Source organism: Oncorhynchus kisutch, linkage group LG15 (assembly GCF_002021735.2).
Source record: "Oncorhynchus kisutch isolate 150728-3 linkage group LG15, Okis_V2, whole genome shotgun sequence".
Taxonomy (NCBI): Eukaryota; Metazoa; Chordata; class Actinopteri; order Salmoniformes; family Salmonidae; genus Oncorhynchus; species Oncorhynchus kisutch.
The window spans coordinates 48,269,696-48,293,125 of NC_034188.2; the positions used below are offsets into that span (position 1 = coordinate 48,269,696).

The 23,430-nt window shown below is 43.8% G+C and overlaps 1 long non-coding RNA gene across 3 annotated transcripts in view; it reads left to right on the forward strand.

Annotated features, from left to right (window-relative positions):
• The window catches only part of LOC116353612 (uncharacterized), a 206,662-nt gene that overhangs the window by 10,188 nt on the left and 173,044 nt on the right, over window positions 1–23,430 (forward strand). For all 3 annotated transcript variants that reach the window (XR_004203076.1, XR_004203077.1, XR_004203075.1), the window contains exon 4: window positions 15,925–16,175. This is a non-coding gene — a long non-coding RNA (uncharacterized LOC116353612). The remainder of the gene's footprint in view (window positions 1–15,924; window positions 16,176–23,430) is intronic.

Here is a 23,430-nt window from a genome sequence, read left to right on the forward strand (position 1 = left end):
AAAGAAAGGAAAACAAGATGAGTACCTGTTAGAGCAGAAAATAACAACACGTGTTGTTTTGTTATCACAGTTTTTATACTGTCAGCGGTGAGTGTGTAGCCTAACCTGTTTAAGTGTGTGTGTTTGAATGCTGCTTACAGGGCAACCCGCTCCTCTATATACAGTGGGGAGAACAAGTATTTGATACACTGCTGATTTTGCAGGTTTTCCTACTTACAAAGCATGTAGAGGTCTGTAATTTTTTATCATAGGTACACTTCAACTGTGAGAGACGGATACTGAAACAAAAATCCAGAAAATCACATTGTATGATTTTTAAGTAATTAATTAGTATTTTATTGCATGACATAAGTATTTGATCACCTACCAACCAGTAAGAATTCCGGCTCTCACAGACCTGTTAGTTGTTCTCCACTTATTACCTGTATTAACTGCACCTGTTTGAACTCGTTACCTGTATAAAAGACACCTGTCCACACACTCAATCAACCAGACTCTAACCTCTCCACAATGGCCAAGACCAGAGAGCTGTGTAAGGACATCAGGAATAAAATTGTAGACCTGCCCAAGGCTGGGATGGGCTACAGGACAATAGGCAAGCAGCTTGGTGAGAAGGCAACAACTGTTGGCGCAATTATTAGAAAATGGAAGAAGTTCAAGATGACGGCCAAACACCCTCGGTCTGGGGCTCCATGCAAGATCTCACCTCGTGGGGCATCAATGATCATTAGGAAGGTGAAGGATCAGCCCAGAACTACACGGCAGGACCTGGTCAATGACCTGAAGAGAGCTGGGACCACAGTCTCAAAGAAAACCATTAGTAACACACTACACCATCATGGATTAAAATCCTGCAGCGCACGCAAGGTCCCCCTGCTCAAGCCAGCGCATGTTCAGGCCCATCTGAAGTTTGCCAATGACCATCTGGATGATCCAGAGGAGGAATGGGAGAAGGTAATGTGGTCTGATGAGACAAAAATAGAGCTTTTTGGTCTAAACTCCACTCGCCGTGTTTGGAGGAAGAAGAAGGATGAGTACAACCCCAAGAACACCATCCCAACCGTGAAGCATGGAGGTGGAAACATCATTCTTTGGGGATGCTTTCCTGCAAAGGGGACAGGACGACTGCACCATATTGAGGGGAGGATGGATGGGGTCATGTATCGCGAGATCTTGGCCAACAAACTCCTTCCCTCAGTAAGAGCATTGAAGATGGGTCGTGGCTGGGTCTTCCAGCATGACAACGACCCGAAACACACAGCCAGGGCAACTAAGGAGTAGCTCCGTAAGAAGCATCTCAAGGTCCTGGAGTGGCCTAGCCAGTCTCCAGACCTGAACCCAATAGAAAATCTTTGGAGGGAGCTGAAAGTCCGTATTGCCCAGCGACAGCCCCGAAACCTGAAGGATCTGGAGAAGGTCTGTATGGAGGAGTGGGCCAAAATCCCTGCTGCAGTGTGTGCAAACCTGGTCAAGAGCTACAGGAAACGTATGCTCTCTGTAATTGCAAACAAAGGTTTCTGTACCAAATATTAAGTTCTGCTTTGTATTAAATACTTATGTCATGCAATAAAATGAAAATTAATTACTTAAAAATATACAATGTGATTTTCTGGATTTTGTTTTAGTTTCCGTCTCTCACAGTTGAAGTTTACCTATGATAAAAATGACAGACCTCTACATGCTTCGTAAGTAGGAAAACCTGCAAAATCGGCAGTGTATCAAATACTTGTTCTCTCCACTGTATGTCTGTTATACCTCTGGGCTTTCTCCTCTCATTCACCTCCTACAGGTTGTGAGAGATATTTGCTTCTCTTCCAGTCCCCGCATTATACCCGACTTATACAAAATGTTGGTTTTAACTGAACGATGACCCGGGATGCTTGTGGTGCGTGCTCTTTACTTCATAAAAATCAACATGCTTCCAGTTTGGAAGATCTGATGTGCTTTTTCAGAGGTTTTTCCCACTGCATCCAGTCTTTTTTTATTTATCCCCTTTAAAGGCCAGTCAAGCTCTGCTCGCTGCTTTGTTGTCAGAAACCTTTATTTACCAAAGAGAGGAGTAAGTGACTGACACGGACGGAGCCTTTCATCCCTGGCTCGCCGCGAGGCACGGTTCCCCTCTCCTGCCAACCCCCCCCCCCCCCCCCCCCCCGTCCACCACTGTCCACCCACCCTCCTCCAGGCACACATTCAGTACCAGCCCCCAGCCACACTCCCCTGGGTGGGAACCTAGCCGAGTCTGTCCTGCCGCTAAACAAACACACACACAAGCGCATGTACACACATGAGCACTTGTATACAGACAGAGAGACAGACAGACACTCACACACAAGGCTTTGTGATAGCCCCAATGCAATAATCTGATATGCCAACGTTTTGGAATAGACAGGTTTAATGGTTAATTCGTTTTGACATTTTCCTAATAAAAAATTGATCTGTTTTAAATATATATATTTCAGTTCAGAAAACATTACGTTTAATTTTTTTTTTTTTTACACTGACCCTATTGTGTGTCGTTCAAGTAAAAAACAACCTTGCCACAGGAAACTCAGTCGGTGTTTGAGCATCTTATAGCAACCACCGAAGATTAACTAGCTCGACGAGATGTTCTTCTGAATTCATCCCGTGTCAGAAACGATGACCGATTGGTCCGTCAAACAGCAATGGCACCTGAATGCAAATTGTGAAGAAAACCATGACGACAATGTCTTTTAATCACCCATCATTACCCGTCAGATTGCTTGAGCTCTGTAAATATTAGGGGCCGTTGTTCTGCCTTGACCTCGCTCGCACCGCTCTCGTCAAATGTATTTATTGTCCACAGGCTTTCGCTTTGACTGGGCCTTTCAGTTCTCTCTCAGTTCTTCATGGCTGGCCCTCTGGCCTTCAAAGCCAGAGCTCAGGATTCTGCCTTCACTGTGTGGTACTAGCAGCTATCTACCTGTTTTAAGGATTCCATAAAATGTCTTTAAACTGTCAGTCCACATTTGGACCGGTTTGGAGAAAGATGGCAGCAGCTCCTAATACACAATGTATGTTAATTTCATCACGCCGAAAAAAGCTCGCCCGTTTGTCCCTGGACGTGTGATAGAGAGGAGAGCGAGAGAGACAGAAAATGTGTGAGAGAGAGATAGACAGACAGAGAGAGACTCTTTGCCCTGGTATCGGAAATCTGAATACAAAATGAATCTCTCCCTTTCCTACTTTTCTCCTCCATTTAAGCTTCTTGAAGTTCTTCCAAATTGGGTTTTAAATGCCAATTAGGAGGTTGAATGTAGTAAAATAAAAGCAAATGCAACCAGAATGGCCTCACCTTCTGGCTGGTTAGGCTTCTGAGAGAGACGCTGAACCTTTGGCTCCGAGCGCGGCTTTGAGAAAAATATCCTGCCTAATGAACACATTAATTAGAACCATAACTATTTATAAGATGATAATTAGAAACGAAGGGAGGTAAACTGGGCTTTTCCTGCAATTAATGGAGGATTAATTACTGGAGGTAATGAAGTGGATTTTTGAAACGCATTAAGGTGAAGTACAGAGATGTGCAGACGCTTTGTGATCAGTGGCATAATTATTTAGGCGTCTGTTTGAATCTCGGCTCACTGCATCGTTATATATGCACTTAAAAAGACTTGCCACCAAAATGACTGCCTAATTATTTCTAATTGGCAGGCCCGTGTGTTGTCATTGAGCTGTTTGGAGCGAGTGGCGGCAGAACCCTGGGTTTAATGACGCTGTGTGAGGAAAGTGAAGGGGAGAAGGTGGCACCTTGCGCCACATCCCAGCCTGGCCTCGCCCTCCCCCAGTGCCTCTCACTCCCGACGGGGTCTCACCGATGTGCCTCTGTCTGACTCGGGAGGTCACCCATCAAGTAGCCGACCGGAAAAGAAATAAACAAATAAAATAAAAACGTTTATTTTTATTTTTAATTCAGCACTTTTCAGGTTTTTCTTTTTTCCTTAATGAATGGCCACGGCTTCCTCTCAATTAAGCAGAGAGGAACTGCCACCGGGGTCTACCCTCCTCCTCCGTCTCCCCCAGCACCTCCACACATTTCTGCAGCCGTATGGTACGCTACACACGCTGCTTCGTTCAATAGCCATTTTCTGTGACTTAACGTACATTACCCAGGGTCCCCTATGGAAACCTAGGCCCAAAGCCACAGCCACAGATTGGGCTCTTTACCAGGTACCAACATCCTACTTATGACTCACTGACAGCTTTGTTTGAATACTTAGCAGAACATGTCTCCCCTAGGCTAGGCCTAACCGTAGACGACAATTGAGGCTAGTTGTTATAATTGATACAAATTCATATGCTTATATTTCCAGTTTGTCTCTTTGTGTGTGTCTGCATGCCTGTGTGTGCATGCCTGTATGTTCGTGCATACATTTATGGGTGTGTGCGTGCTAAGCAGAGCCATGTGCACTGGCCTGTCAGATGAACCACTGTCACCCCCTCCTCCACCCTCCCCAGAACAGAACAGCCGGCAAGCAAATTGTGGACTAATGGAATCTCCCAGGCAGGCTGCACTTGTCTTCTACCCGTGCACAGGCAGGGGGAAATGTGGTTTCATTTATCCATCTAATAATTGAACTGTAAAAAAAAGGATGGCAAAATGAAAAAATTTAATCGGGATCATGTGCTTATTGACTGAAGTCCAGACACTCTTTGAAATGTAATGAAACACTTTCTCAACTTGCTTGAGTTTTGATGAGTGTATTTCTTTCTTTCTTTTTCCTTCGTTCTGTACGTCCGGCTGGGGGCGTCCCGTGATGGAGCTCCTGGCCAAGTCGGAAACACAAAGAGGAAGTGGGGAAATGTATCACCTGTCACGTGGCCACCCTGCCTCTCTGTGATTGGTTGGAGGAGTGTGTTGGAGTACCTTAGCGCTTCTTCTCAGGAGCAGTAGATTCCTCAGGAGACTCCTGGCTCTCTCTCTCTGGTGGGTGGCTCTCGCTTGCTCGCTCTCTCTTTCTCGCTCCCCCCCGGCCCAGGGAAAGATTAGAGTAGGGTTTCCCATACTCTGTCCTCGTGACCCCAAGGCATGCACATTTCATTTTTTTTGCCCTAGCACTACACAGCTGATTCAACTAATCATCAAGCTTTGATCATTTGAATCAGCTGTGTAGTGTTAAGGCCAAAAACAAAACGTGCACCCCTTGGGGTTACGGGGACAGAGTTTGGGAAACGCTGGAGTTGAGTGTTCTGCCCTTCTGCCCATGTCTGCACTGTTTAATCACTATTAACCTATCAAGTGGGTCCTCATTTTCACTGCCCATGCCTTTCACTGCAGGATTGGGGTCAATTCAATGTGAGGTCAATTCAGTATCCATTCATTCAGTCAATTCAAGAGGTTGAATTGAAAGTCCAATTCAATAATTGAGAAGTGCCATCAGTTTTCAATGAGGATCTGAAATTTTGTTCAATTCTTGTATTTTTTTTCCCTTCCCATTCTTGAATTGGAATTTAATTATTTTTTCCCAAATCCCTGAATTGATACAGAATTGAGCCCGCCATCCCTGCAGCGCTATTATCCCGCCATTAGCCTGACCCCTATCAGGTCCTTCCCAGTATAACTTCCCCTGCAGATAACACGCAGGATGTTGTGTAGGCTATTGCAGCGATAGTGGCGTGTTACAGTGGTCAAGCTCACAACAAGGTTATCATCAGCAGCGAATCGCAGCATTGGAATAACTGGACTATCAGGGCAAATCATCAGTTTAATAAATGTTTTACAGTTGTCTTGGAATATGATATTTGTCATTGATTTCTAGTGCATTTTAGCTTATGTTACCCAGCTGAACACTGAGAAGGGAAGGAGGCAGTCAAAGCTTCGTCGGTGAATAGTGTGTGTGCGCGTGGATTTAAGGGACCTGATATAGAGCAATGAGCCCCATAGTTATTGGGCTGTCAGCAATCGGCTGCACTGTGTCGTACGGCCTGATGAAAACCCATCAGTTTAGAGAGCCGTCTCATAAGAAACCCCAGATTGATCAGTAATAAAATGTGATATCTGTGGGCATGTTTTTTTAATTTTTTTTAATTTGACATCAGGCAATTTTATGTTGCGCAGCGACAGATGTCGCAGAGGAGAAGTTTTCTCTGAACATGTTTTTTTGTTGAGAGGGAGACACTTTGTTCTCAACATCAGCTCGGAATGTATTTCTGAAAAAATACAATTGAAATCCTCTCTCTCTCACACACACACACATCAAACTTTCGTTTCACTCTGTCGGAGTAAAACTAAATAGTTTGGTGGTTTAACGAGGCGATATTTCAGATGCACTTATTTGTTTAATTAAGTGTAGTTTCCCCCTCCGAGGTGGAATGCGTGTCTGCTTTGTGTCGCTCATTCTTTTCCCTCCCTTTTACAGTGAGCCCACATGTTTCGTCTCAGCGTTTATGATTTTTCTTATACCGCAGTTGTGAGGTTCCCTAAATCACTTAAGCGCACACGGCATAACCGTCTACATTTAAACAGTAAAACACTGTTATGGTAAGGGCCTCAGATCTTCCACCACTTCATAAATACACATGTATAAAAAAGTAGGGGAAAAACCTCCCCATCATCTTGCCCCTATGAGCACACCTGCTAATTAGGAACACGTTGTGTCTGAAGCGCGGCTGTCTGAGTAGTCCGCCTCTCCCTCTCCCCTTCTCTCCTTCTCTCTCTCCAACCGGCGTAGATGGAGCCACACTCAACTATGTGTTGCAATGAAACAACAAAATGACTCTCCTCTCACATAACCAAACTCAACATGACTAATTGTCAAACCCAACATTAAATACACACAGTTAAGGTTTGACACTGAAACGTCTGTGTGTCCGACAATTCCTCTGTCTGCTGCAACCAAGATAAAAGGAAACCACATGAAAAATCTAAAACTTTTGTCCCTAGGCCTGTTGCGGTGACCGTATTACCGCCACACCGACAGTCACGAGTCATGAAGGCAGTCAAATTCCACGTGATGGTTTAGTCACGGTAATTAGGCTTCTCCAAGCTCTGATGCTGCTGATGGTCGTTAGTACCCTCCCAAACTTGCTAAGTGTCTGGTACTCAGCGCTCTATTGTCCCTCTAATCACTCTGACATCAATGCAAATGTAATGGAAAATCTAATCGAACACTTCATGAGAGCCCATGAGCTCATGTTGCGCAACATTTCTATAGGCTACAGTACCTTGCAAAAGTATTCATCCCCCTTGGCATTTTTCCTATTTTGTTGCGTTGCGACCTGTAATTGAAATAGATTTTTATTTGGATTTCATGTAATGGACATACACAAAATAGTCAAAATTGGTGAAGTGAATGAAAAAAATGACTTGTTTAAAAAAATTCTAACAAATGAATAACTAAAAAGTGATGTGTGCATATGTATTCAACACCTTTGCTATGAAGCCCATAAATAAGATCCGGTGCAACCAATTACCTTCAGAAGTCACATAATTAGGTAAATAATGTCTACCTGTGTGCAATCTAAGTGTCACATGATCTGTCACATGATCTCAGTATACATACACCTGTTCTGAAAGGCCCCAGAGTCTGCAACACCACTAAGCAAGGGGCACCACCAAGCAAGCAGCACCATGAAGACCAAGGAGCTCTACTTACAGGTCAGGGACAAAGTTGTGGAGAAGTACAGATCAGGGTTGGGTTCTAAAAATATATCAGAAACTTTGAATATCCCACGGAGCACCATTAAATCCGTTATTAAAAATGGAAAGAATATGGCACCACAACAAACCTGCCAGGAGAGGGCTGCCCACCAAAAACCAGGCAAGGAGGGCATAAATCAGAGGGGCAATAAAGAGACCAAAGATAACCATGAAGGAGCTGCAAAGCTCCACAGAGACTCCCCAAACATATGGAAGAAGGTACTCTGGTCAGAATAGACTAAAAAGTAGGTTTTTGGTCATCAAGGAAAACGTTATGTCTGGCGCAAACCGACACCTCTCATCACACCGAGAACACCATCCCCACAGTGAAGCATGGTGGTGGCAGCATCATGCTTTGGGGTTGTTTTTCATTGGCAGGGACTGGGTAACTGGTCAACATTGAAGGAATGATGGATGGTGCTAAATACAGGGAAATTCTTGAGGGAAACCTGTTTCAGTCTTTCAGAGATTTGAGACTGGGATGGAGGTTCACCTTCCAGCAGAACAATTACCCTAAGCATACTGCTAAAGCAACACAAAGACGCAAGCAAGTAAGTTTAAAGTTTGGGGAAGATCATTCTCACCATAAAAATTCACCTTTTATAATGAAAGCATTACATGCATAATCGCATTTGCAGTCACTTTTGATAATGGTGTTTTCCACTAATGGAACATTCCCGCTTGTAGTCTACTGCCATGTGTGCATTGGTGCGCTTGTAATGTGAAGAAATAGCCAAATAGTTTATCAACATTTTAAGCTCAACGTACTGATCCACATTGCTTAAAAAAAGTTACTTTTTATGCTAGTGGTTGTATTCATTTGGGATCGATTGCACCCCACAGCTGTCCCAGACATTGTTTGGAATATTTATTTCTGGCACAGAATAGAATTGGTTGACTTTTGTGCTATGGGGGATAGCAGATTGACGTAGGCTAATGTTTTTGCCGTTCGTTAGGCCTACACATCTTGTTGGCTGATGAAAAGTAAATGTGGACAGTTCTTCCAATTTCTTCATTATGCACCTCGGAATTGGATCAGGACGGGCACAGTTGGCTCACCGATGTGTCTGTCTTCATTGTAGCCTGTGAGAAAGACCCGATCACGTGAGTGAGAGGCGCTTCAGATAGCTCAGTACTCAGGGAGATGGGCATGGATTTTTTTTGGTGTGCATTACGGATAAAAGTGGATGCTGCCGTGAAATTCAAGGCATTATCAAGTGCTTGTCAAATTGTGAATGAGACTGATGAAGTGTGTACAACCTGCACAAAAAACAAGAGGAGCTCATGCCTTTTCAAACAACTTTTTTCAAATCATCATTAGTCGCATCATGCTGCCTTACAATGCATTAAAAATCAAAACATATAGCCCAGCGTCTGTAGAACAACTAAAGTTACATGAATAACTCTAAATTAGCATATAGGAGTCCCTATTTCTTTGTTAACTGCTCAACACAGAATAGCCGCATGTGCGCACTCCACTCCCTCATACTATAAAATAATGCCGCAGAATTCTAAGCAAATCCTGTCTGCTAAATGAACAAGTGTAGCCCTCAGCCATTTGGCATAGCCAGATCAGGACCCAACATAAGGACAACTCAGAGTATGCTGTTCTGTTCTTCTGAAATAGACTACAGTTTCGTCATATCATGTTTCTTTAGACCTGTCTAAAAGAAATTATGGATTTATTGTGAAGGTGTAGGCTATATTACATGGATTTATTGCGAAGGTGTAGGTTATATTACATGGATTTATTGCGAAGGTGTAGGTTATATTACATGGATTTATTGTGAAGGTGTAGGTTATATTACATGGATTTATTGTGAAGGTGTAGGTTATATTACATGGATTTATTGTGAAGGTGTAGGTTATATTACATGGATTTATTGTGAAGGTGTAGGTTATATTACATGGATTTATTGTGAAGGTGTAGGTTATATTACATGGATTTATTGTGAAGGTGTAGGCTATATTACATGGATACATTTTCAAAAATGTAGATGTTCAGAAGGTCAGCATCAGTGGCTTGTAGGCTATGTGTGGAAGCCAGGAGATGCTAAGTGTGTTTGTTAATTAACTGTCAATTAAAGTGAGACCGACAGTTGGTGACTATTTTTTTGAAGTAAACCCAAATGTAAGAAAAATAAGAAAACAAATGAGTTGTTGAATGACTAGCTCTGGCGAAATTAGTTGAGTTAGTGAGTTAGCACCTCGTCTCGGGGTTTGACCTCCACTTGACGCTGTGTTTGGGTTCAGTGGCTGAACAGTCGCTCCATCACGCCTTTCGGCTCCAGCTGCTGAAGGGCGTCGTAGTGGGCCACAATGCCAGGGGTCACCAGACAGGCCAGTTTAGGATTGCGTCGTCGTCGGTGAGTGACAGTGGGCACATGGTGCCAGCAGAGCTAGCTCGGAGGTGAACCACGCCGATGAAGATTTCATTCAATTTTGTTACTCTCGTAGAGGTACATTTTTCTCATTTTGTATTTTTGTAAAACCCGTTAGCAATGTGGGTTCATGTAGATCTAAGCAGCCTTTGAAGGCCTTTGAACTTGGCTTAATTATTTGACCTATGGCTGTGCGGGTGGGCTTAAATGGGTCCTCAAGCCCAGCAGACTGTTGGACAGTTGTCAGCTGTGAGCGAATTTAAAGTAAACGATTATGGCAGATATAGATATTTACTGTCTCCTTTCATGGTTTTGAGGGGGAAGGAGGAAGATCAACTTAATGGGGAATCATTCATGATTGCTCTTTGCTGTGTTAATTGTGCTAGCAATCAGCTACTTTACATCGCTTGTAATTTGATGTGCTCTTTTTGTGTGTGTGTGTGTGTGTGTGTGTGTGTTTGCTTATGTGTGTGTGTGACTGAACTGAGAGTACAGATAATATGGCTGCTTGGAAGAGGGAAACAGCTTGGGAAATGAGTTCAACAGCTATCGTAATTAGGAGAATATCATAAATTAAACTTGTGTCTGACACAGCGTTTGAAGAGCACTCAAAAGTAATACATTCTGAATGGTTAACATATTTGCATTGCGTTCGGCGGGCAGCGCTGGAGAGGAACAGCTGTTTTGCATGTCTTTTGGCAGCAGGAAATGCAGCTATTGCTCATTTAAGGTGCTTTGCTTTCGAACAGTATCATGAAAATCACTTTTAACTTCAAACAGCTGCTGTGTGTGTGGGTCTGTGTGTCTGTGCGTGCGTCTGTCTGTGCGTGCGTCTGTCTGTGCGTGTGTGTGCGTGTGTGCACCCGTATGTGTGTTTTCTCTCGCTCTGCAGGAACTCTGTGGGGGTAGACGCTTTAATGAAGTTCCTGAAATGTCTTTTTATTTATTTATATATATATATATATTTTTTTCTTCTGTCAGATGTGGTTTCTATGTCTTGCATATTTGGAGTTTAAAAAAAAGTACCAGACCTTGTTTGGTGTAGAAAGAGTCCTAGTCAAGACATGGGGCCAAAGAACTAACTTGCGTGTGACTTTTGACTTTCTCTTCAATTGTGTATTATTGATATTAAACGGGACATATTTGAGTTGCCTGCGCAGATCCCAAGTAAGGATTGGGTATAGTGTTCACCCTGGTCTCTCACAGGTCCAGTCGTAGTACAGCAGCCCCATTAGAATCCATCATTAGAAAGAGCCACTTATCGAAGCAGAGTGACGACATGACAATCACCAGTGGAATCGGAGACTTCTCTTTCACATAGGCATAGCCCGTTAATCAAAGACTGACCACGCTGACATAGGAAATCTCCCCTAATGTCAAGATATAGGCTAACCATCACCATGCTCCTGTGTTGCTCAGGTGTTAAGAGCGTGGTTCTAGCGGTGCCAGGGTCATGGTTTCGACACACACATATACAAAAATATATATGCGCTCACTGTACTATAAGTCACTTTGGATAAAGGTGCCTGCTAAACGGCTTATGTAATATGCCCACTTAGCACTGTGGATGTTGCATTTATGCTTATGTTTGTACCTTTGTCTACCGAGAGTATGGATAGTTAGTAGTGGTAGTGGTCGTAGTACCCTGGGAGGAGAGGGCCACAGTCCCCAGCTGAAAGACTATAGAGAGGATGGATGGCTGGATGAGAGAGAGTTCCAGGCTGTCGTCACTGCTGGGATGGGGAGGGAGGTGGAGAGGGGAGGCAGGGGGCCATGGAGGAGGGGGCACGAATAATGATTTGACCAGGGTCGGATTCCAGTCGAGACTTTAGCCTGTTTTCCAGCACTAGTGGTATCATGTGGCTGCCATTAATGTCCAATTTTCAATGAAAAACATGGTTAGCCTCCGAAATATAATACAGACAGATAACGTGGGGCGACGACACCACCATCCAGGCTTCACACCCCCGACGATATAATTACCCAAATAGGTTGTGGTTAGGGATCATATCCAGGGTGAGCGCGGGGGGTCACCCAGCGATAAGCTCCCCAACCTCGCTCCAACACACTGGTAATTACTTTATTGATAATTCACTGAGAAAATTGCCCTAGCCAATAGCGGCAGCCCAATTTAATGGATTGGCTAGGCGAATAGGAGGGGGAGAGAGGGAGAAAACAGCAAGGCCCTGTTAATAGAAATGAGAATATGTTTAGGCCATAGGGGAACCATTTTCTCCCGAGATGATGATAATAACCAAAATAACATGTAAAATAGGCAGGGCCTTGGCATGGGGTAGGGGTTGATGCTGTTTATCTGTGTCTCTTGCATTAACACATTTACCCCTGGCCTTAAACGAGCTAATCATTCTCCAAGGGGAAGGGCTCGGTAATGAAATTGACATTTAACAGCATAGCCTCACTCTATTAACTACAGTAAATTTAATTTGGTACAGACCCCAGAAGTGTGTGGCTGCAGTCCCCCCCCCCCCCCCCCCCCCCCTCTCGTTCAGAAAAGCAGCCACAGATTTAGTGTTTATTGCATCTGCTTGCCACGAGATGCTTGGCTGATAAAATGAGACTGCGCTTGTGTTTCTCCATATGTAGCAATTGGACGTACACAAACACACACACACACACACACACACCAAAACAGAAAATGGACAGTGTCCAATTCCTCGTCTCACATACGTCGGTCGTTGTACCACACACACAGTTTCCCACACCACAGCCTGTGGGTTGGCCTGGGGATCTTCCAGGCGGGAGGCTGATTAGAGCAATAAACCTATACACATTCCCCCAGGACGTTAAGGCTGGGTGGTTTGCCAGTTCTCTGGTGACATAACCACCTTACATTAATACAGTACATCAGAGTTCTGTGTAACTCTAATTTCGACAAGGCTTTGCAAACCACAGGTGATTGTCCTCCTCTTGCACGTGTGCGGTCTTGATACATAGAATATTGATATTTACTTGCTTGCTGGCGGCGGCAGGTAGCCTAGTGGTTAGAGCGTTGGGCCAGTAACCGAAAGGTTGCTGGATCGAATCCCCCGAGCTGACATGGTAAAAATCTGTCGTTCTGCCCCTGAGCAAGGCAGTTAGGCAGTCATTGTAAAATAAGAATTTGTTCTTAACTGACTTGCCTAGTTAAGTAAATAAAATCTAAAATAAAAATGTTGTTCCGCTGCTCTATGTTTGCTACAAAGCTCAGTCTGAGACTGCCATCATTTAAGTTGTTTGTGGTGATGTCAAAATGAGGGGTGTTCTACAAAACAAAGTCATCAGCGATTGGATCATTTCTAACCAATCAGAGCCAAATGATACATTTTCTAAATGCTGCTTTACCCACGTTTTTGTTCTGGCTCTGGCCCAACCCATTGGTTTTGGGGACCAATCAGAAGTGTGTTTGCGTTCTTGAAATTGTCAGGGAAGTACTCAGGTCCAGACTCATTGGGGAGAAGAAACTAACATCTGTGGGCATGGTATAGCGTTTGGCTAGAGAAAGGAGTTTTGGTAGCCAGGCAAATGATTGACCACCATTACTAGTGATGACAGTGCAGCGTTTTATGACATTAGAATCTGATATTTCTCTTGTGAAGGATGTATTAATGTGATACTTATTAAGACCTGTGTCCTTGTAAATGGCCATGTCATTGTGCAAGCACAGTATTAGGCAGATATTTTGAATGTCATTTGCATTGTATAAAGAGCTAGTTTTATTTTTGCAGTATTCAATGTATCACCTACTCATCGTTGACACCCAGCTTTGTTCGACACTAGAACACGTTGTAGAACTAGTGTATGTATAAAGCATCTCACAGTAGGAGTGCTGATCCAGGATCAGTTTTGTGTTTTAGATCATAATGATGATAAGGTTATATTAACAGGGAGGACCTGTTTTCAACAGTTGTCCACAGACTTTTGTGACAGGACTTGGAAAAATATGATTAGTTTTATGTCAAAAGAGGGATCGCTTTGGATATTTCAAATGGCAAACTAATAAAGAGGAAAGAAAGCAATAAAGATTCTCGGACAGCAGGTTGGACTGTTTTTATAGACAAATCAATAAAATGATAGATGATAGAATATAACACCTTAGCTTCCTCCTTTTCTTTTTTACAGGCTTCTATTCACATTGTCACTGTCAGACACACACACACACACACACACACACACACACACACACACACACACACACACACACACACACACACACACACACACACACACACACACACACACACACACACACACACACACACACACACATCAGCCTCCGACTGACAGCGTATTGAAAAGGACTTATCTCAATCAATAGAGGTGTGCATGCGCAAATAGACACTGTAGTCTCTCCACTCCACGGAGGTGTGTGCAAGAGAGGCAGTGACAGGCTGCTGTGACTGCCAGTGTGTCAATGGGCTCTGAAGGCTGGCCCAGCCAGCCTGTCTCTATAAGTAGCCTTCTAAATCTTTCCAACTACTCCCAGTATGTGTATCTGTGTGTATTCAGGGGTCCATCCCATTGACTGTCAGGATCGATAAGGCTGCCATCTAAAGCCCTACCTAATTGCCTCCATCTCCAGCCGGTCCCCCATCTCCAGCCGGTCCCCCATCTCCAGCCGGTCCCCCATCTCCAGCCTGTCCCCCAGTCCCCAGCTTGTCCCACATCTCCAGCCGGGGGCCCCATCTCCAGCCGGTCCCCCATCTCCAGCTTGTCCCCCATCCTCCCATCTCCAGCTTGTCCCACATCTCCAGCCGGTCCCCCAGTCCCCCATCTCCACCCTGTCCCCCATCTCCACCCTGTCCCCCATCTCCAACCGGTCCCCCAGTCCCCCATCTCCAGCTTGTCCCACATCTCCAGCCTGAGGCCGCATCTCCAGCCGGTCCCCCATCTCCAGCCGGTCCCCCAGTCCCCCATCTCCAGCCGGTCCCCCAGTCCGCCATCTCCAGCCGGTCCCCCATCTCCAACCGGTCCCCCAGTCCCCCATCTCCAGCTTGTCCCCCATCTCCAGCCGGTGCCCCATCTCCAGTCAGTCCCCCATCTCCATCCGGTTGTCCATCTCCAACCATCAGTTTCTGATCACAACGCCGACTCGGGTTTTCCAATAGGCTGCTGCCCATACCAGAAGCTGTAAATTAACCGCCGTCACCACGGCAACTAGTAACTATTTCCCACTCACTCACTCACTCACTCACTCACTCACTCACTCACTCACTCACTCTCACACACACACACACACACACACACACACACACACACACACACACACACACACACACACACACACACACACACAGTCTGATTAGTATGACTTTTTAATTTAGTCTTTTCAACATTTAAACAATGAATAATGTGACACAAGGCATTACAAGTTACAGAGGCCCCACAGTACATAAAGCCCTTTCTAACAGTCTGACTGACCCAAGGCCTTGGGAGTCATAACATATGGGACCAGATGGGGTGGTTTTGGTTGCATGTCAGAATCATGCAGGTAGCCTCAAAGTTAGAACATTGGGCCAGTAACCGAAAGGTCGCTGGCTCAAATACCAAAGCCGACAAGGTGAAAAGTCTGCCGCTGTGCCCTTGAGCAAGGTACTTAACCCTAATTGCTCCAGGGGTACTGGACAATGGTGACCCTGGCCGTGACCCCATTCCCTGCAGGTGTCTCAGGGGGAGTTGGGATATGCAAGAAACACATTTCCATTACACATTTGTGTGTAACAGGACAAAAGCACCCCCCCCAAATTATCATCATTTTTAACTGTTACCGTGCCTCTTCGGTTAGTGCCAACTGTTACAGTATATTTAAAATCAAATCGAACATATTTTACATACTTTTTATCAATATTTTTGTTGTGATTCTGATCGTGTGTTGTGTTGTCTCTCCAGGTCTTGTGAGCGTGTTGTCTCTCCAGGTCTTGTGAGCGGCTGCGTTCTCGCAGCAGGAGCAGCGGCCGGTCCAGCCGCAAGAAGAGCCGCAGCCGCAGCCGAGACCGCAGCCGGCTGAAGGGCCTCGACAAAGACAAGGAGAAGAACAGGGACCGAGACAATGGCAGGGACCGAGACAAGGGCAGGGACTGAGACGAGGGCCGGGACCGAGACAAGGACAGAGCCAAAGCCAAGAGGTCGGACAAACAAGGGTGAGTGAAAAGTTATTTTGTGAGTCCATGGCATACTCACACTGACATGCATGCATATACACCCCCCCAGGTGCATTAACGTGGATATTATGAGGGTATCCAGCAGAGACACCCCGGCTGGGCCTCATCCCAGCCTCATCCATCCATCACCCCTTCTCGGAATGCATTACATTCTCTCCTGTAATGTTGCATCCTTAAGTGTACCTGCGTCACCTGAACATAGTTGATCTCTTTATCTCTCTACTGTCGATCTGCCTTGGCCCAGGTGCAATATGTTCACACACAACGCACACACACAGACAACCCAGGTGCAATATGTGGACCTAATTCACTCAGGGGGCCCTACTTTCCATGAGAATTGCACCTTGATTCACCCATATCCTTCCTCCAAGCGCTGTGTCCTAATGTGATTGGAGGGCGGGGTAATGTGATTGGCGGGGAGTCGTTGTCTGTCATATTGAGTGGCGCGTGTCTCGGACTCGTCAGTTACGCGCCAGAGCTTGGAGGGACGCGCAGAGAGAGGACTGTGGAGGCCTCAGCGCAACCCTGTCCAAATATAACGTATCCATGCGCCGCCCCATTTAGGCAAGGGTCTCTACACTGTGGTCACACATCAAGGTATGCGTTCCGGGGCCTCATTTATAATCGTTGTGTACATTTCTAACTAAATATCTGCATGCACCATTTCTGAAAAGAATACATAAGTAAAAAACGATTGAGATTTATAAACTTGGCACACACCATACATGTTTCCCGTTATAAGTCAGACCTGTCGTGAAACTGTGTGCACGTGAACGAGCGTTGTAACTCCGTAAGGAAAACACGCCATTTACCTTTTAGGGTGACAATATTTGCTGTGTAATTTGGAACTATTGGGATTAGGCCTCGGCAGGTTCTAAACGAAAGAGCGATGGCACATTTGATCACATTTCTGTAGAGGTGTGGGCAGAATGTTTTAATGGTCCAATGCAGCTGTTTTTTTTAAATCTCAGTATCAAATCATTTCTGGGTAACAATTAAGTACTTAATGTGATTGTTTTCAATTAAAATGGTCAAAAATGATCAAAAATAACTTCTTAGCAAAGAGCAGTTTATCAAGTGAAATTTTGCTTGGACTGTCTGGGAGTGGTCTGAGTGGGGAGGGGGACAAGTGAAAACTAGCTGTTATTGGCAGAGAGGTTTGGAACTCTATTTCTTATTGGTCTATTAACTAATATACCACCTGGTGATGTCACCAGACAGGCCAAAACTCCGTCCCGCCAAAACTCCGTCCCACCAAAACAGGCTGAAATTGCAAACAGTTTTTACACTTAAAGGGCCTTATCATAGGTTTCACAGTAATATTCCAACCTCATAGTGTGGAAATATATGTAAGACACAGGACTTTTTACAACTAAACATGCATGCTGCCTTTTTAGCAAGTTCCACACAATTGTTTGCAAAATACTAATAGTTCAATATTTTGTTTATCAATAGATTATTGGGTTTCTATCACCTGCATGTAGGCTCTGAGGCTATGCTGTCGTGCTCCTATTGCACAGAAATACTGTAGCCTATACCGACAACTCTTTTACATAAGCTACCGGTCTATTTACTGTGTTGGCAGAGTTTTTCAGTCTTTTGCAGTAACTTAAGCTGTATTTGGCAAAGGGCGGTGACATTTTCTTATGGTCAAACTATGGCAAATTGTTGTGGATCTAGAGAATGTTTCAATTCAACAATGTTTTGCAATGACCTCCCCACACAACCTAATGTTCTGGACTGACCGTGAATTCCAAAATATTGTCTTGGCTACTAATTTCCAAATAATTATTGCAGTAGGCTACAAAGAGTAGTCGCATACATACTTCAACGTAAAAGATCAACTGCCATTTTGACCAACTGTAGGCTATAAACTGGCTGCCTATGTGATCGCATACAGCAAAACGTGAAATAGACTATTGGTAAATCCATTTGAATTCAATCACTTTTTGACAGCATCCCTTGAAGAAAGAAAAGTGATCAGAAAGGGACCTTTTGAGCTTGAAGGCCAAAACATTCAGGATATAAAGGTGCTCAAAGTTGACCCATTTCTCATACCCCACCATACCATGAAGAAATACATGTCATCATCACTGGAAAAGATCAACAGTTGAGTTTGACATCATGTAAAAGCTTACAAATAGGGTTGTCTAAACAATTTTATATTTACTTGAAATGAAAATGATGACATCTTTTAACGTCAATTATCTAAACACACGTTGGATATTTTTGTATTTGCATATGCGATTATATAACAATAATCGGCGTTTACATGTTTTTATATGATGTTTTATGTAGCTTAGACCCTACTTTACATCATCTGATGTTTTTGGCTTGTGCCCGCCATTAGTTGAGACACAACATGCGCGTGGGGAATTTATTCTGCAATGGTTAGGGAAATAAAATAAGCAGAAATAGATTTGCAAAAAATAAAACAACATTTTTCACTCTTCCCTAATTCTTCCCTTCCCCAAATGGCTGCGTCTTGTTATTGTGTATTTATGAATAAGTGTGTTGTCATTTTCCCCATTTGCACAAATTACTTACTTGCCTGTTTGCAATACAATACTAGAAAATGTGTGTACGCATGGTCTAAAGTTTGCATGGAGGAAAGGACATTCTCACGCTAACTTAGATTAGACATAGGAATCATTTTCATATTTATTTTATTTTCATGACAATTGCAGAATTAAATTCCTCACATTTTCTGGCTGTGATGTCATCTTATTCCCAAAGTAGCCATATGCCTACAACAAATGACCATACACGCCTCTCATTTAATTGGGGCTAGTAGCCTAGTAAATACATAGGCTATATGTATTTCAAGTGTTCATACAGTATGTTTGATCCCAAAGGCAGTGCGTTTTATAATAGGCTACACAAATTTAATGGGCAGTCCAGCATATTTAGGTTGGGGGGAAAAGTCATTGCAAAACATGTAGAATTGAAACGTTCTGCTGACAGGCCCACAGCAATTTGCCATGATTTTCTCTTTCAGAAACTGTTCATAGTTCTTTGCCAAATACAGCACAAGTTACTGCAAATGATTGAAACACACGGTTGAAGTTGGAAGTTTACTTACACTTAGGTTGGAGTCATTAAACTAGTTTTTCAACCACTCCACAAATTTCTTGTTCACAAACTATAGTTTTGGCAAGTCGGTTAGGACATCTACTTTGTGCATGACAAGTCATTTTCCCAAAAATTGTTTACAGACAGATTATTTCACTTATAATTCACTGTATCACAAGTTGACTGTGCCTTTAAACAGCTTGGAAAATTCCAGAAAATGATGTCATGGCTTTCGTAGCTTTTGATAAGCTAATTGCCATCATTTGAGGCAATTGGAGGTGTACCTGTGGATGTATTTCAAGGCCTACCTTCAAACTCAGTGCCTCTTTGCTTGGCATCATGGAAAAATCAAAATAAATCAACCAAGACCTCAGAAAAAAACTGTTGTTGAGTTATTTAGAGTTCAAGGCACACTTAAACAGCATGGCTACCACAGCATTCTGCAGCGATACGCCATCCCATCTGGTTTGCTCTTAGTGGGACTATCATTTGTTTTTCAACAGGGCAATGGCATCATGTTGTGGGGGTGCTTTGCTGCAGGAGGGACTGGTGCACTTCACAAAATAGATGGCATCATGAGGTAGGAAAATTATGTGGATATATTGAAGCAACATCTCAAGACATCAGTCAGGAAGTTAAAACTTGGTTGCAAATGGGTCTTCCAAATGGACAATGACCCCAAGCATACTTCCAAAGTTGTGGCAAAATGGCGTAAGGACAACAAAGTCAAGATATTGGAGTGGCCAACACAAAGCCCTGACCTCATCCTATTGAACATTTGTGGGCAGAACTGAAAAAGCATGTGTGAGCAAGGTGGCCTACAAACATGACTCAGTTACACCAGCTCTGTCAGGAGGAATGGTCCAAAATTCACCCAACTTATTGTGGGCAGCTTGTGGAAGGCTACCCGAAACGTTTGACCCAAGTTAAACAATTGAAAGGCAATGCTACCAAATACTAATTGAGTGTATGTAAACTTCTGACCCACTGGGAATGTGATGAAAGAAATAAAAGCTGAAATGTGATGATCCTAACTGACCTAAGATGGGGAATTTTTACTTAGATTAAATGTCAGGAATTGTGAAAAAATTAGTTTAAATGTATTTGGCTAAGGTAACTTAGATTTGACAGTATGGGTAAAGGCTACAGTATTGCTGTGCGATAGGAGCGTGATATCATAGACTTAGAGCCTTTACCAAGGCAGGAGATAGAAACACTGATACCAGATATTGAATTAAAGGTGTCTTTTGCATAGAAGTGTGGCTGTATCATTTACTTTTAAATTGTTTCCAATATACAATCAATCTTGCAGAATGCGTGGACGGTGTATGGTGAATGGTGGGTGTTGTTCAGGAGTTATATTGCTCATTCACGCACGCACAGTTTTAGGACGGGTCGGATTTGTAACAGCAAACATGCGTGTGATTGCCGTGCGGCAAGTTTATAAATCTGGACGTACAGCACGTATTCTTTTCAGAAATTGTGAGCAACACATTTGATTGTTGGCTTTTAAAGGGGCTATATATATGTATTTATGTGTGTCTTTATTTAGTTGTATTACACATTTCCTTTTTCTTAGATCGATATCAGCCAAACAAATATAGTGAACACACTCAACTAAAAAGGCCAGTGGAATATATCTATATTTTCTTATTAAGGCTTCAATATCCTTTAAAACGCTTGATAAGGATCTCTGCTTTCCTCTGACCCGCTCGGTGTGTTTTTGTGTGTGTGTGTGTGTGTGTGTGTAAGAGTTTGTTGATGGACTGTGTTGGTTTAAATACACACACACACACACACACACACACACACACACACACACACACACACACACACACACACACACACTCACACTCACACTCACACTCACACACACTCACACTCACTCAAACAACAGCTAACCAGCCCACACAACATTGAACAGAGCCACATCCCTGTTGTAGACCAGAGATTGTCTGACATGCCGCTGTCCCCCCCCCCCCCCCCCACACACTTTGATATTTTCCCGCTCCATTAAAACTTTTTGCTTCACACTCTAACAATTTCAAGCAAAATGGGCCTTTTTCTCTATTCTGTACCGCTTCTAGAGAAAAACCAAGAAGGATTCTAGAGTAGAGCACCTTTGTGCAAGAAGGAAGGAATTTCCTTCCAATTTGGTTTCTTATGGTGTTCCCTGTGGTTAGTGGAGTTGGGCTGGGCATATGATGGTGGGTGGCATGAGTCGATGGGTCAGAGAGGGTGGCAGACATACTCTATGGCAGTGCCCTAAACCTAGGAACTAGGCCTAGCTATGAGTAAGAGAGATGTGAACATTTTCTCTGTGTGTGTTTCATCCCTGGTCAGAGTAAATTATTTGCTCTCCTCTCATCAGTTCAACATCTATCAGCTCATTAGTGCTGATAATACACACAGAGCCGGCAGTGTGTATGTGTTTGGCATGCGTTTCAGTACAGATCCCTGCCCTCCAGCCATGGATGGTGTTGTTGTGAATGGATCGGTCTGGGGAACCTTTTGCGCTCTGTGTGTGTGTTAGTTGGGCTGTTTTGCAGGACTCTAGGCTGTGTCTGAGTAGGCCAAGGAGAGAGGACAACTTCAAACGCGGCGCGGAAGGTTAGATTTGAATGAAATCAATGCGTAACTGTAAGTGTGGCGGGGAGGGGGCGGGGGGCACTAAAGCAGTGGGGCCGGCAGCGATATTGACGCAGTGGATTGGAGCGGGAGAGGTGGGAGAAAGGGGGAAGTATGGGGGCTGGGGGTACATCCCGTTCCTCCAGGTGGGTGTGGTGGCTCTCCAATGAGGCTCCTGAGAGGGAGGCGGCCAGAGGAGGAGGGGGAGGAGGAGGGGCAACAGGGGAGGTTTGGACGTGAACCCCGCCTGCAGAGGGGCATAGCGGTAGACTGTTAAGGAACACACACATACATACTCACATCAAGGGGGGGAGGTGGGTCTCCCTCCAGACTCATACAAAGAAGAGCGAGCGCTGTTCTGTTGCCGACGATGCCCTGTGGCGGTGCTGCTGCTGCTGCTGCTGCTGTAAGTGTAATTTAGCTGCTTTTTTTTATTTTTTTACCACAAATAATGAGAAGACTCTCCTGAAAACAGACCCCGAGCTTCACAAACCCACCGCCGCTCACATTAAAACCGCTAAACAGAGAAGGAGGAAAAGATAACAAGCTTTGTAGTTCAAACTAAACAGCCCAGTTCTCTGTCTGTTTGGAGAGCTATGCCCCGACCCATGCCTGAACACGTTAGCCATCCAACGCAAACAGCTAGCTAACTAGCAGGCTGACTGGTTTACACAGGATGAATGCACAGGAGAAAGATGATTGCCTGTAATGTGTGATGCTACAGGAGAAATGTTACTACGTGTGTGCATGTGTTTACTCAATAACAACAATTCACAGTATCAAATTGAGTTTTCAACACATTTTAGTGACATTCGTCCTGCTTTAGTATTTGATACTAGAATACAGCTTACTTTTCTCAAATATTTAATAGCAATCTCATATCATATACTCTTTTTTTTCATAGGAAGAAAGTGGTTTATTTATGGTTATGGATATTATTTGTTGAGCCAGTATGTAATGAATTGTGTGATGACCTCATTCAATAACAAATTATACAAATTTTGTGACATGTATTCTAAGTTGAGGGTGTAGGTTAATTTTGCTAAAGAAATCCTCTCATAAGATGACAATATATTGTTTTGGTATTAGATTTTGTGACACATATTTAATGTTTTGAAGGTGTAGTGCGTTTTGAAAGAGAAGTGGCGTTTTGGAAAACGCACTTTTAATTTAGTTAAAGCTGTGCTGTGTAACTGTGTGTATACAGGTGTTTTTGTACACCCCTCGTGCAAGAATGCTGTATTATTTCAAGATTTGAATGCAGTTTCCCCAAAACCCCCGCTCTCATAGGTAGTCGGCTGGGAATGACACTGTACATCAACATCATCTCTGAACAGAGTCTAGGCTGCGATAATACGGACAAGATTGGAAATAAAATCAATCAATTTCCGATTTGCAATGTCTTCAGAACAGGTAAAACGTTATATACTGGGTATGTTCTTGAACTATTGTAGTCCTTAGCTAGCAAGCTACCTAGTTAGACTAGCAAGCAAGCTAAGTGGCTAGAATTTGTGAAATGAACAAGCGGTGATGG